Source organism: Panthera uncia (assembly GCF_023721935.1).
Source record: "Panthera uncia isolate 11264 chromosome E2 unlocalized genomic scaffold, Puncia_PCG_1.0 HiC_scaffold_20, whole genome shotgun sequence".
Classification (NCBI taxonomy): Eukaryota; Metazoa; Chordata; class Mammalia; order Carnivora; family Felidae; genus Panthera; species Panthera uncia.
In genome coordinates, this window is record NW_026057589.1 from 9,602,970 (window position 1) to 9,615,989 (window position 13,020).

Genomic DNA, 13,020 nt, shown 5'->3' on the forward strand with positions numbered 1-13,020 from the left:
CTTGAAATTAGGGACAGTATCCCTAATTAGGAAATTAGCTTTGTATCCAGCATCTGGTCAGGTAGAGCACCTCACGCTGTTGTGCAGGGAAAGTAACAGATAAATCTTCAGCTATTAAAATTCACTCATAGGTGATGGCAGATTCCATATAACATGGGACATTCAAGGAGTCCAGAAACTATTAACTAGTCATTTAATTGTAATTCTGGTGGGTGGAGTTTAATTTTATTAGGAGAGGACCCAGGGCCATTAGGGTGACAGGTGCTGCTGAAGGGGTGGAGTTGGTGAAGCTCCTTCCTCTGTGCGGTGTTTCTTCCTGCCTCTTGTGCCTTTACACGTGCCGTCTAAGTGCAACCTCCTGAAAGGGTGGAGAAAATTCGTCAGACAATCTGAAAGTTGGTATTTTGGAGAACATTTAAAATATTTATCTAAGGTGTATTTGGTACATTTTTCAACGAATACTGAATTGTCCCCAAATTCATAGAGACCTTAGAGATCACCTACAGCCTTGCCTCACCTGGGCAGAAATCTCTTCCTAGACCTTCCTCATTGTGTCTGCTTCAACACATCAGTGATATGGAGATTGCCACTGTGACCATTAAAAGAAAGTTGGGAGGAGGTAAAAAGTTTGTTCCCGTGATAGTTTGTCCATAGTTTAGGTCACTTTTTCTTTTACATTTTCTCTTTTCTATGCTGAATATTTCTGATTTCCTCTACCATGTGAATCTAGCTTCCCATCCAGTGTAGCTAATGGAGATGGACACCTCATCTAGATCAGCCGTCCCACTGGCTGGCCAGTGACCAGTCCGCTGACTGTCTCTGACTCAGAGACAGAAACTGTAGCCAGTTAGCCGTAGGGCGCTGGGCTAATGGGTCATGTGGGGTAGAGGACTGAGTCAGCACCAGGGCAAGCCAAAGTCAGATGAAAGCTAAAATTGTGTTGTAACTGAAACCACAAGTAAGAAGAAGCTGGGTGTAGAAGGGATGGAGCAGAGCCGCATGGAATCAGTGACAAGATTCATGTAATCCCAGAGAGAGATGGAGAGGCTGTGTCAGTTCCCCACAGGTGGGGCCTCATGGGTACTGGAACTGGGAAATCTTCCAATGGCATCTGCAATACTGGTGTGTGGCATAGGAGAGGGAATGCTCACAGTTAGTCAAGAGATAGTTTAGTGTTCATCTCTTGAGGCATCAGTCATTGAGATCATGGATGCTGGTGTGAGACTGCCAGGGTTGGGTCCTATCTCTGCTACTTATGACTGTGTAACTTTGGGTTAATTACTTACTGTTTCTCTGGGTGTTGGTCTCCTCATAGGTAGAGTGGGTACAATGCCAAGACCTGCATTACAGGGTTATTGAGGGATCAAACAAATTAATGTGTGGAAAGCATTTCATTTTAAAGAATATCTGGCCCCCAAAATGTTAGCCATTAGTATTAAAAATAATAATCGATGTGCTTGTTTTAATGTCTGAGAAATTATTCAGGCCTTATTTATTAAAAAAATTTTTAAAAACATTTATTTATTTTTGAAAAACAGAGACAGAGTGTTAGTGGGAGTAGGGCAGAGAGCGAGAGGGAGACACAGAATCTGAAGCAGGCTCCAGGCTCTGAGCTGTCAGCACAGACCCCGATGCAGGGCTGGAACCCACGAACCGTGAGATCATGATCTGAGCTGAAGTTGGACGCTTAACCGACTGAGCCACCCAGGAGCCCCATCAGGTCTTATTTTTGAGAGAAAGTGAAATATAGTGGTTAAAATGGTAGACTCCAGAGTTTGCCTCCCTGCCTGGTTTCCGATTACACCATTTCCAGCTGTATGACACAGGTTATATAAGCTCCTTGTGCCTTGGTTTTTTCATTTTTTGAAAAGAGGTAATAGTAGTACCTACCACACAGCAATTCTATGAAGATTAAAAGACTTAATATGTGTAAAATATTTAGAGAAGAACTTTCTTAGAAAGGATCTCAATAGATAATAATTTATATTAATATAATTATTATTATTACCTCCTGTGACTTTAGCATTCCTTTGGGTTCTCATTAAGACGCATTATCTTTATGAAGCTATAGGACACACACACACACACACACACACACGCACACACACATATATATATATATATATATAGTCTCTCTGATGATCATCTCCAACTGATGTAGGGCTTCACCAGAAGGCTTCAAGGTAAAGCCTGGAGATGTCTGGTAGGCAGTAGAAAATGTGGTTTTGGAGTTCAGAAAGAGGTCTAGAATAAATATACAGATTTGAGTAGGTATAGTATAAGTTATAGGAATAGACCAGATCACCTTGGGAGAATGTCTAGAATGAAAAGAGAAAAGTCTTGGGACAGATCCCTGGAAGGGGTTTTGGGGATGGGGGAGATTTTGGTGTTAAGTAGAGGGTGACAGAGGGACATGAGCAAGCAGATAATCTTCAGTGTAGTCAGACAGTGATACCTACAGTGAATATGAGTGAAAATGTAGTGTCAGACATTGCTCCAAGCTCTTTTATTCATTCATTTAATCTTCTCAACTCTTAGGTAGATATCATTATATTTTCACTTTGTAGATGGCAAAAGTGAGATACAGAGAAATTAAGTAATTTGCCTAAGACTGCAAAAGCTAGCAAATGATAAAGCCAGAAGAATTTGAACCTAGATAATCTGATTCTAGATCTTATAATCTCAGTGACTCTATGAAATAGTCTCCAAGGGCAAGTAGAAGGAAAATCAGAATAAATAAAGACAAAAGAATTGTCTCTGTCTCTTTAGGTTGTTGATGTTTTTGGTTTTTGGTTTATTTCTTTTATTAACTGTTTCAAACCAGCAGCACAGGATGTTATTTAGCAATAACACCTCATGGCATATTTAGAAGCTAAATGGTTTTGAATTAGGAAATCAAAGTGTATTGGGCAGTTTTTGCTGTAATAATAATGCATAACAAGCAACCCCAAGATGTTGGTCGTTTACAGCCATAAACGCTGTTTCTTGCTCATGGATCTGTAGTTTGGCTCTGGTTCAGTCTACAAGATGAGTTAAGTCTGTTCCATGTGTGTATTAATTTGCTTTGGCTACCTTAACTAACTAGCAAAGACTGTGTGGCCTAAACAACAGAAATTAATTTTCCCACAGTTCTGGAAGCTAGAAATTCAAGATTAAGGTATCAGCAAGTTTAGTTTCTTCTGAAGCCCTTCTCTTGGCCTGCTGATGGCCGTGTCTCACTGTGTCCTCACTGTGTTCTTTCCTGTGTATGCAAACGGTGCTGGTATCTCCTTATATGTTCAAATTTCCTTTTCTTATAAGGACACCAGTCATATTAGATCAGGGACCTCTTTAGTGGCCTCATTTTAACTTACTCACCTGTTTTAAAACCCCATATCCAAATATAATCACATTCTGAGATTCTGGGGGTTAAATTCTGGGGGTTCATATGATTTTTTGGAAGACACAGTTCAGCCCATATCAGTATGTCTCCTCTTTCTGGGACCTACAGCTAAGTGGGGCCACAATACAGGATGCCTCCTAAGGCCTCCGCTATAGAACTGGCACAGTGTCCTTTCTGTTTACAATTCCATTGTTTGAAACACATCACGTGACCAAGCCCAACATACATGAGGTAGGGAACTCTACTCCATCCACAAGAGAATAATGGGAGGGAAGGTACCATGAAGGACAAACAACACATTCAACTAGAGTCTTTCTCAAGGAGTTTTGTTAAGTAGGAAGTAAGAAGTAGGAGGATGGGGTAGTAGGTAGATGGGGACACCTGTTCCCACAAACACATAAGTGGTGTAAAACTGACAGATTTCACTGACAGTCTTTCAGGACAGACCTGCTGACAGACCTGCATGGAATGGAACAGGAATGCCCTTCTTCTCCAGCCACACTTGGCTCCTGGTAATCCCCAAATGCCCCCTCTTTGTTCACACCCTTGACTCTGCTGAATGTCTTTCCCCATTTTTCTTCTGGAGAACTACTATTCATCCTTCAGGACTCAGTTTAAAAGTCACTTTCTCCATGATGCTTCTGTTTCCCTGAGGCAAAGCAGGTGCTTCCTTTTTTGTTCTCTCACTGAACCTCTGTTTTAGCTTTTATTGCTTTTTAAATTATAACTTTGTGTAACTCCGATATCAACTTTTCTCCTGCCCTTTGGGTCCAGCATCATCATGATCGGTGTATGCTGTGGGCCCATGAGGATGCAAGGTCAAGACCTGCTTTAAGCTCACAAACTGAAGGCCTTCACCACAACAGAGCCCCAAGTGACAACTGCCACCATCATCTACTATATGGAAACAAAAACCAATAGTAAAAATTCAAGTTCACTTTATAAACGTCTTAAGAGAAAAGTTGATTTTGGAGAGGAAGTGGGAAAAGGGTTTATGTCATACTCCAAGGCAAATAACTACAAAAATCCCTTGTAGATGTTTCTGCTCTTGGCTCAAATTTCTTCTTGGCCCTTGGGGATTCTTATACTGCCCAGCACTGCCCAAGTCCCTCTGGCTTTTGCAAGGCTGTTGGCTTATACAGTGCCATTCACATCGAATATAATATTGTGGTTCTCCCTGGGGTTGTGAGTTGTGGCTCTGGGCCACTTCTGTGCTCTCCCTTGCACATCTGTCTGCACCCTTGTGACCTTCAGTTGCCTTTCTCTCTTATGCAGGACAAATTCAGCTTGTTTATTTATTCATCTTGCTATTTAGTCCTCTAACTACATATTGAGGCTCAGCCTAGAAGAGAGAAATCAGGACCTGCTGACTTTAGAAGGAAATTTGGTGACCATTTTTGGTTATTTTAGGTTACCCTTTGGTGGATCCATACTCTGAGGGGCTCATCAAGACATTTGCCAAACCAAAGTGAGGCACTCTTTAAGAAATTCTTATTACAGCTCTTAGGATACTATAGTTCCCCCCATGTTATTACCCCTATTTGCTTGACTGTTTCCTATCCAGACTATATGATTATTCTTTAAGGCAGGAGTTTAGCTGTATTCATTTTTGTATTGCAACATCCACAACAATCCCTGAAACATAGTAAGGACTTCAAAAATGTTGCCTGAATACCTAAATGACTACAATCCAATGTTCTTTATTTTAAATTATATTCAGGAAGCCAATGGAATGTGAATCAGAAACTAGTAAATATGTTTCCACATTCCCAGAACTGCGCTAGAACTATTATTTTATTGAACCTGAACCTGAACTAAATTGAAACAAAGCTTCTTGATATTTTCATTGTAAATGAGTTAGAATTGCTTACTGGCTTGAACCAGAGCAAAACTGCTTCACTGCTGAACTCAAAGTGGAACTAATCTGAAAAACGTACTGGTTTATTCTTAGTTACTTAGTAAGGTACTTGGACATTCTATGAATATGAAATTGCCATTTCGTTGACAGTAGCTCTGAATGTATTAACTCATAAGTGAGTTCTTTTCCTCTTTCTTCTAGTGAGATCACAGGATTGCTTGTAAGATCCTTTGACCTAAGTGGGATTATTCTAGGGCTTGCCAAAATATTGGGGATAGTTTTATCTCTCTCAATTATTAATTAATTAATTAATTCCATGATTCCTTGCCTTATTGTCAAAAGCCCATTTTAGAATAAGATGAAAGTTAATTAGGGGCACCTGGCTGGCTCAGTCAGTAGAGCATGCAACTCTTGATATTGGGGTTGTGAATTGGAGCCCCACATTGGGTGTAGAGGTTACTTAAAATTAAAAAAAATTTTTTCATTAAAAAAAATTAAAAAAAATTTTTTTTTAAAGATGAAATTTAATTAGGAAATCAGGAGATGGGAGTAAGGGATATATGGGGGGAAGGGTAGGAAAGCAAGGAAAAATAGGAAAAATAAAATGAAGTTAGGAAAAACTTTATATCTACATATGTGTCCAAAGATCTTACTTGTTTTGCTAAATGATAGTATAAACTTTAGTAAAATTAAAATAGAGTATTTGGGAACATTGACAATAATATACAGTTAAATTGGATCTGATAGAAGAAAGTTGGATGAATTATGAGGGGAAAATCTTTGCATTTAAATTTTACCAGTTTTCTTTTTCCTTCCTGATTTGTGCAGAATTTACATTGATTTACCATTCAAAAACACCATTTCCCCCTCTTCAGTTATTTGAATGTGCTTGCAAGGCAAACTAAAATCCAATGGATAATTTCAGAGTTTTTGTGCTTTAATTTGGCTATATGGATCAGTCTATAGAAAATATTTCTTAAAAGTGTTTTTCTTCTAAAAATAATATGTATGGCTCCAAATAGTCTTACTTTATGATGAAATGCCACACCGTCTCACCTGTTTTCACAATCTGGCGATAACCCCTTTAATTTCCCCATGATTTTATTAGAATTTAGAAAAGGTTAATTAGTTTTCCACTGATCTTAGTGGAAGAAGATTTTAAAAAAATATAATATTACAAAACGTCCTAGTAGGGTATGAAGGTAACACCACAAGGGGGTACTATAATTTTATCAAATTTGTCCTGGTAACTTGGCTCAGAAGGTGAAATGATTAGAGCCCGCAGAGTTAATTTTAATATGCTAATACATCACAGCAAGTTGGGAACTTAAATAAAATTATACAATTAATATACTTTTATGGGATGTAGAAAGACTTAGTAAGGTCATTTGTAGATTATATTAGAGCTACATTTAGACTTGCTGGGTTTAAAATTCAGCATTCTTAAAAGAAAGCAGCAGATGTCTGACGTATGCATTTTAGTGACCTTTGAATGAAGAAGTGAATGTCGAATTGTGTGGATCTAGATCTGGGTTCTTAAAATAAATTAACTCCCTGGTCTCCCTTCTAAATACAGCTAGGATCAAGCGTTTAGATATTAATTTCCTTAGTGTTGCAACACAGAAAATGTTGCAGTATGTTAATCCTGGAAGGGATTTTTTTTTAAAGAATATTTAATCACAGAAGACTTTAGTTTCTTAATGCGCCCCTGAAAGTGATTCTGCAGTTTTGCTTGGTCATAAATTTGAGTGCCTTGTAGTCCATCTTGGTTGGATAATTCTTCTCTTTTAAACTGAAAACTTTGAAGGTGGTTATGTGGCCAAAGTAATTTTTGTTTTTAATGTAACATCCTGGTACTCTTTGTGTTTATACACTAATTTTAGCAGGTGTTGTTCATTTGCTGAGCTACGTGGATCAGGGTATTTGGAATAAGGTAGTGATTCATCTTTGTGGAAGAATAATTACGTGTTTATAGACTACAAATAGAACTGCTGGGTATTCTATCTTTTGTCACATACTTACCCAGTGGCTCTTTGGACAAATATTTAGTATCATGCTAAGATTAAATGAGATAACGTGTATAAATTTCAAACCATAGTAGCTGGGGCAACGAGGAGGCGATCCATAGCCTTAGGGCTGCTGGAGGCCTCGGCTCTGCCGTGCAGCATTCAATCTCCCCGCAAAATGCAAGATTAGAAAAACGCCTCTGTCTCCAATTCTCAGATAGGCACACGTTAGAATTTTGTGGCCACAAAACATAGTCATTTTTGTTGATCTTCTTCTTTTCAATAATACAAGCAATCTAAATTTTAAGAATTGTGCCATATTCCCCCACAGGACTAAATGCAGCTATTTTTATTTTGTACTTTTTTTTTTTTTAAACGGCAACCCATAAACCTTTTGAGGGCTCTTAAATTATCCTAGCCTATAAAAGCTTTCTCATGACTGTCCAAGGACATAATTTGGTAAAGGATTTTTTTTTTTTCTTTTTCCCTTCTTGTTGCCAACAAGGCACAGCTATTTACCTGAAAGCCCTGACTTGCCTCCACCCGTAGAATGATTTTGATCTTGAGTGGCAACAGCTGTTTCTTAAGATGTTTTTATAGGTATCACATTCTCTTCTTGGCTGTTAAGTCCTCATGCTTGTTTCTCAAATTCTTTGTGTAAATTCAGTCTCTTGTAGTTCATACTGTCTCACTGGTTTCTCTCTGTTCTCTGCTCTCAGTGCTGGATGTCCTGATGCCAATATGTGGCATTTCACATCTAACCTCTACTTGTCTGTCTTTCCCTCTGTTCTGTCTGGTACTGGTCATAGTTGGCTGGAAGTGTTCCTACACTTTGGGCCACTAAGAATCAGTCTCTCTCTCTTTTTTTTCTGGACTTTGATGTCTTAGGCTTAATATAAATATATCTTTATGGCTAATAAAAAATAGATAACAAAACAACATGTACAAGATCAACCCATTTCTACAAAAAAAAAAAAAATGCCTGTTACTGTCATCAGTACTGGCAGTAAAGAGTGAATCTTAGGAGGAAATTAGCTATTGAGAAATAAATTCCTGCTTCTGATGGAAGAAGGAATAGAAGATAGGGTCCCCTTTGGGGAGCAACCTTTTACTTATGATGGCAGAATTATAAACATTGATGATAGACTAAACCATAAGTACCATCATGGCAGGAATTGGCTGTATTTTGCTCGCTATTGCTTCCCCAGAGCCTAGCACAACACCTGTCACATGATAGGCCCTGAAGAAATACTTGCTGACTGAATGAAATGAAGAAATGAGCCCTGAGCACACAGTAGGAATATTGCATGATACATTCAGCCTGTTCAGATGACTCAGCACTTTGGCTTTACTGGAATAAACACCTTTGACAATGACCTGCAACATGATGTAGTGGCCCCAGAGGATCACTAACATGCCATCTGCTATAAGCAATATCTTTTGCCAGATAGAGTATTCATACAGGCATCCAGCATCGCTATTTCTAAACAAAAAGTCTTCTTTTCTGGAAGGGCCTGATGTTATTTGATCAGTCCTGAAGATGGATGGAGGGTTCTGGGATAAATGATTTCACTTTGCCTTACTCCAGCTTACTCAGGGAGTTACTGCGTAGACCCAAAACCTCTTTGCTTCCCCCGCATAGTGATTCCCCATTGCCATCTTGACATGATCCCAAAGGCTTAGCCTGGAATCCATGTTTGTTTGTTTGTTTGTTTGTTTTGTGATCTGGACTATACCTACTTTTTTTTTCCTTTAAATTCTAGAATTTTTAATAATTTATGGCTTAATACTCTCTTTTTTATTGAGGTACAGTTGATACACAATGTTACATTACATTCAGGTGTACAACATATCAATTTGACCTGGACTGTACCTACTTGTTTAGGTTCACTTACTATAAATTCTCCTCTTGTACCCTAGACCCCAGCCACATGCCCTGGAACTCATCAGCTCTTTCATCCCTATACCTTTACTTGGGCTGTTCCTTGAACTTGAAATGTCCATTCCATGCCTGTATACTTGGCTGTGGTAATGAGGTCTTGATGGTGAAGCCATCTTTTCCTGGTGCCTGCTTTATATTATGTTTATGGCCTCTATTGGTCAGGGGCAGTCTGGCTGCCTCTTTCTGTTTCAAAGCCAATGCCTTGTTATGGGCTATTCATAATATTTCTTGTTTTTTTGTCTTTCTACATTAAAAAAATCACTGATTTTCATAATTCACTTAAGAAGTAATATTCCCAGGGGCACCTCTTGGTGGCTCAGTCGGTTGAGTGACTGACTTCAGCTCAGGTCATGATCTCATGGTTTGTGAGTTCGAACCCCACATCGGGCTCTGTGCTGACAGCTCAGAGCCTGGAGCCTGCTTCAGATTCTGTGTCTCCCTCTCTCTCTGCCCCTCCCCCACTCATGCTCTGTCTCTGTCTCAGAAATAAATAAACATTAAAAAAAAAGGAGTAATATTCCCAAATAAACTGTAATTACATAATATCAAAAGTCCTAATCATACAGTAAAAATGGCAGAGATAATTTCTACCAAATTAGAGGCTGTTCTCTCATGTTCATTGTTAAGGGATAGCCTATTTTATTTTATTCCTGAAGGTAAAGAGATGAGACTAATGTGGGCTTTTATATTTGATGGAGAAAATGGAAAGAAGGGGGCATCGTTGAAAGAGAGAGGTGATTACTTAAAAACAAGGCAGTATACTCACTGGATAAGTTTTTTGTTCTATCAAAACTTTTCTTTGCGCTTCCTCTGGGAATAGGTATACAAATATCTGTTTGAATTCCTGTGGAGTCATGATAAGTATCACGGGGTTATTCTTAATTATCTGTGTGAAGAATATAGTAATGCATTTCTGAAGCAGAAAAGACATAGGAATAAAAAAATACTTCAAATAATTCTCAATTTCTATTTAGCAAGATCTGATATGAGCAGGAATAATTAGAGTGATAAAGTCTAACCGGCACTAGTAAATTTGACTAAAAGCCAAGAGCAGCACAGCCAGGACATTTATGTTCATGTTTAAATTACTCAAGTGCTTAATTGTTTAATTTCAGTTTCAATTACCAAATGCCCTTACTTTTAAAATTAGTCCTTTGAGTATTAGCTGCATGATGTTGTTATTAAAGTTGAAAATCTGCTATTATGGTTTAGAGGATTATTATGAAGTTGTTGGCATATGTCTTGTTTAATAAATAAGTTTAATTGTGCATGTAATCTGGTAATGTAATAATGATGAATTACATTTTACAGAAATGTAGAATGACTATTTTCTTCTTAGGGTAAAACAAAATTACTTTTTAGGATTTATTTTCCAGAGGAAATATTTTACTATAAAAAATACCTAAGATACCTCTTGCACAGTGTAATTTCCCATAAAGGGTGAGTGAGACTTAATGGAGATTTAATACTAATGGCCCCCCCTCCCATATAAAAGAGGTTAAGTGTAGGGAAAGGGGGTCCAACTAACAGGGGAATGATGTTTATACCTTTAATGAGTTCTTGGTTCATCTTACCCCTGGAATGTCAAGAAAATGACAAAGTAGCCCATATAGTAAATTAGTGTATTTTTATTTCATGAGGCACCTTCCCGTTTAGATATGAACTTGAAGCTGCTATTAATGATAATGAGCTTCACTAGTCAAGAAAATCCCTTGAGCTCATCCTGAATTACAGTACCTTGGGCAAAACCATTGGATTGGCATCATATTGTTCATGCTTTCATCAGTTCTAGTTGTCTCTGTTGAATTCTAGGGAGGAGAAACAAATTGTTTTAGACCCGTATCTCGGAATAAGAAATTTAAAATTTTAGAATTTTTGAATTCAAGCATATACTCTTTTCTAGATGATATTGGGCTCTCAGTTGATTCTTAGATGAAGTCTTTGCATCAAGAAGGGTTGCTTAGGAGCGCCTGGGCGGCTCAGTCAGTTAAGTGTCTGACTTCGGCTCAGGTCATGGTCTCACAATTTGTGAGTTTGAGCCCTGCATCAGGCTCTGTGCTGATAGCTCAGAGCCTGGACCCTGCTTTGGATTCTGTGTCTCCCTCTATCTCTGCTCCTCCCCTGCTTGCACTCTGTCTCTGTCTCTCTCTCTCAAAATTAAATAAATTAAAAAAAAAAAAAAGAGAAGAGTTGCTTAATTGACGTCTGCCTTCCTGTGATCGGTGAAGAAATGGAGGGACAAAATGTTTCTTCATCTTTTGTATAAGATCACATAATTAATGGCAGAGAATGGACTAAAATCCAGCTCCAATAATTAAAAACTCAACTGATAGATTACCTAATTTGTTTCTACATATTGAGAGGAGATTGAATGTTTTCAGAAAATAAGGTTATGATGGGTCTGTAGAATACTAAGCAACTAAAAAATAAGATAATTATTATCTTCAGAAAAACAAGTTGTACTAGAAAAGAAATTACACCATGAGATTCAGCTGTAAACAGTATTTATGTGATCATGCTACTTTAAACACTGATTACTGATTTAACACAAAAAGTGACAGAGCTGTTGGCAAGATGGGGTAAGTGGAGTCGTGTAGGGGGTGAGGGGGGTGGGGGTAGCGGTTTGTAGTCTGTTGGCAAGGGGTCTGATTTAGGTGGGCCAATGTTTGTAAAACAGGTGTGTAATGAACAGTGGAAAAAGAGATTACATTCTTGAGGAAGCTCAAGAAAAACTGCTCATAACCAGCTGTGGCAGCACTGTTGCCACCCCCACCCATATTCTATCAGCCCACCTGGATTTGCCACAGCTGCAGTCAGTCCTGCACATGTGGAGCTTCTCACCTTAATATCTGCCATCCAAGGGCTTGCTCTGGCTTTGCTGGTGTTGGGCTGGGCACAGGTGCAGGTTGTAAGAGTGGAGTCGGTTCTGTGCTCACTCATCAGCCAATGAGGGACGGATATTGGTAGATAAATACCCCACTTCCGAGTGTCCGGGTATGTAGGTTTTGAGGTATCTGCTCAGGAGCTGTTTAGATGGTTCTGTCAGGACGGTTCTCCGGGTGTTTATCAGGTAACCTGGTCATTGTTACGTCATTACATGCCTCCTTTTCTTTTCCCTAGTTCCTCACTGGTGCTTTCTGGGCCACTTCTCTTATAGACTATCTGCAACTTTATGTCAGGGTCTGCTTTGGGGGGAACCCTAACATGCTATCACGTGGATACAATTTTTTTTTAACTGTATGGTGGAATCTGTCTCCATAGGTTTTTAAGCCTAATAGTCTTCCATGTGAGTTTTCCTTGTTTAAAGTTTATTTATCTATTTATTTATTTTTGAGAGAGAGAGAGAGAGAAGGAGCAAGAGAGAGAGCGTGCATACAGTGAACATGTGCAGGGGAGGGGTAGAGAGAGAGGGAGACAGAGAATCCCAAGCAGGCTCTGTGCTATTAGTACAGACCCCAGTGAGGGGCTGGAACCCATGAACTATGAGATCATGACTTGAGCTGAAACCAAGAGTCCGCCACTTAACCACTTGAGTCACTTAGGCACCCCAGAGTTTTCTTTGTTTAAATACAGAAACAACTTCTCTTTGAACTTAGCTTTAAAGAAAAAAAAGGTTAACCTTTTGATAACAATTTTTGATTGATGTGTGGAGTGTGGTGTTTTTACACTTGATCTTAGCCAAAAGGCCGAGAAGCCATGAAGTGTGGTGTTTTTGTGGTCTTTTCTCATATAAAAAATAAAAGAAAACAAACCCAAAACACTTCATATCGGGCAGCTGGCTGGCTCAGTTGGAAAAACCTGCAACTTTTGGGGTTATGAGTTCGAGCCCTAC

The 13,020-nt window shown here is 38.8% G+C and overlaps 1 long non-coding RNA gene across 1 annotated transcript; it reads right to left on the minus strand.

Annotated features, from left to right (window-relative positions):
• Window positions 1-216: 216 nt before the first annotated feature.
• On the minus strand, window positions 217-12,298 carry LOC125916308 (uncharacterized). Its single transcript, XR_007455864.1, has 5 exons — window positions 12,030-12,298; window positions 10,926-10,996; window positions 9,955-10,074; window positions 1,287-1,339; window positions 217-358 (listed from the first exon to the last, which is right to left on the minus strand). It is a non-coding gene; the product is annotated as an uncharacterized LOC125916308 (long non-coding RNA).
• Window positions 12,299-13,020: the final 722 nt, after the last annotated feature.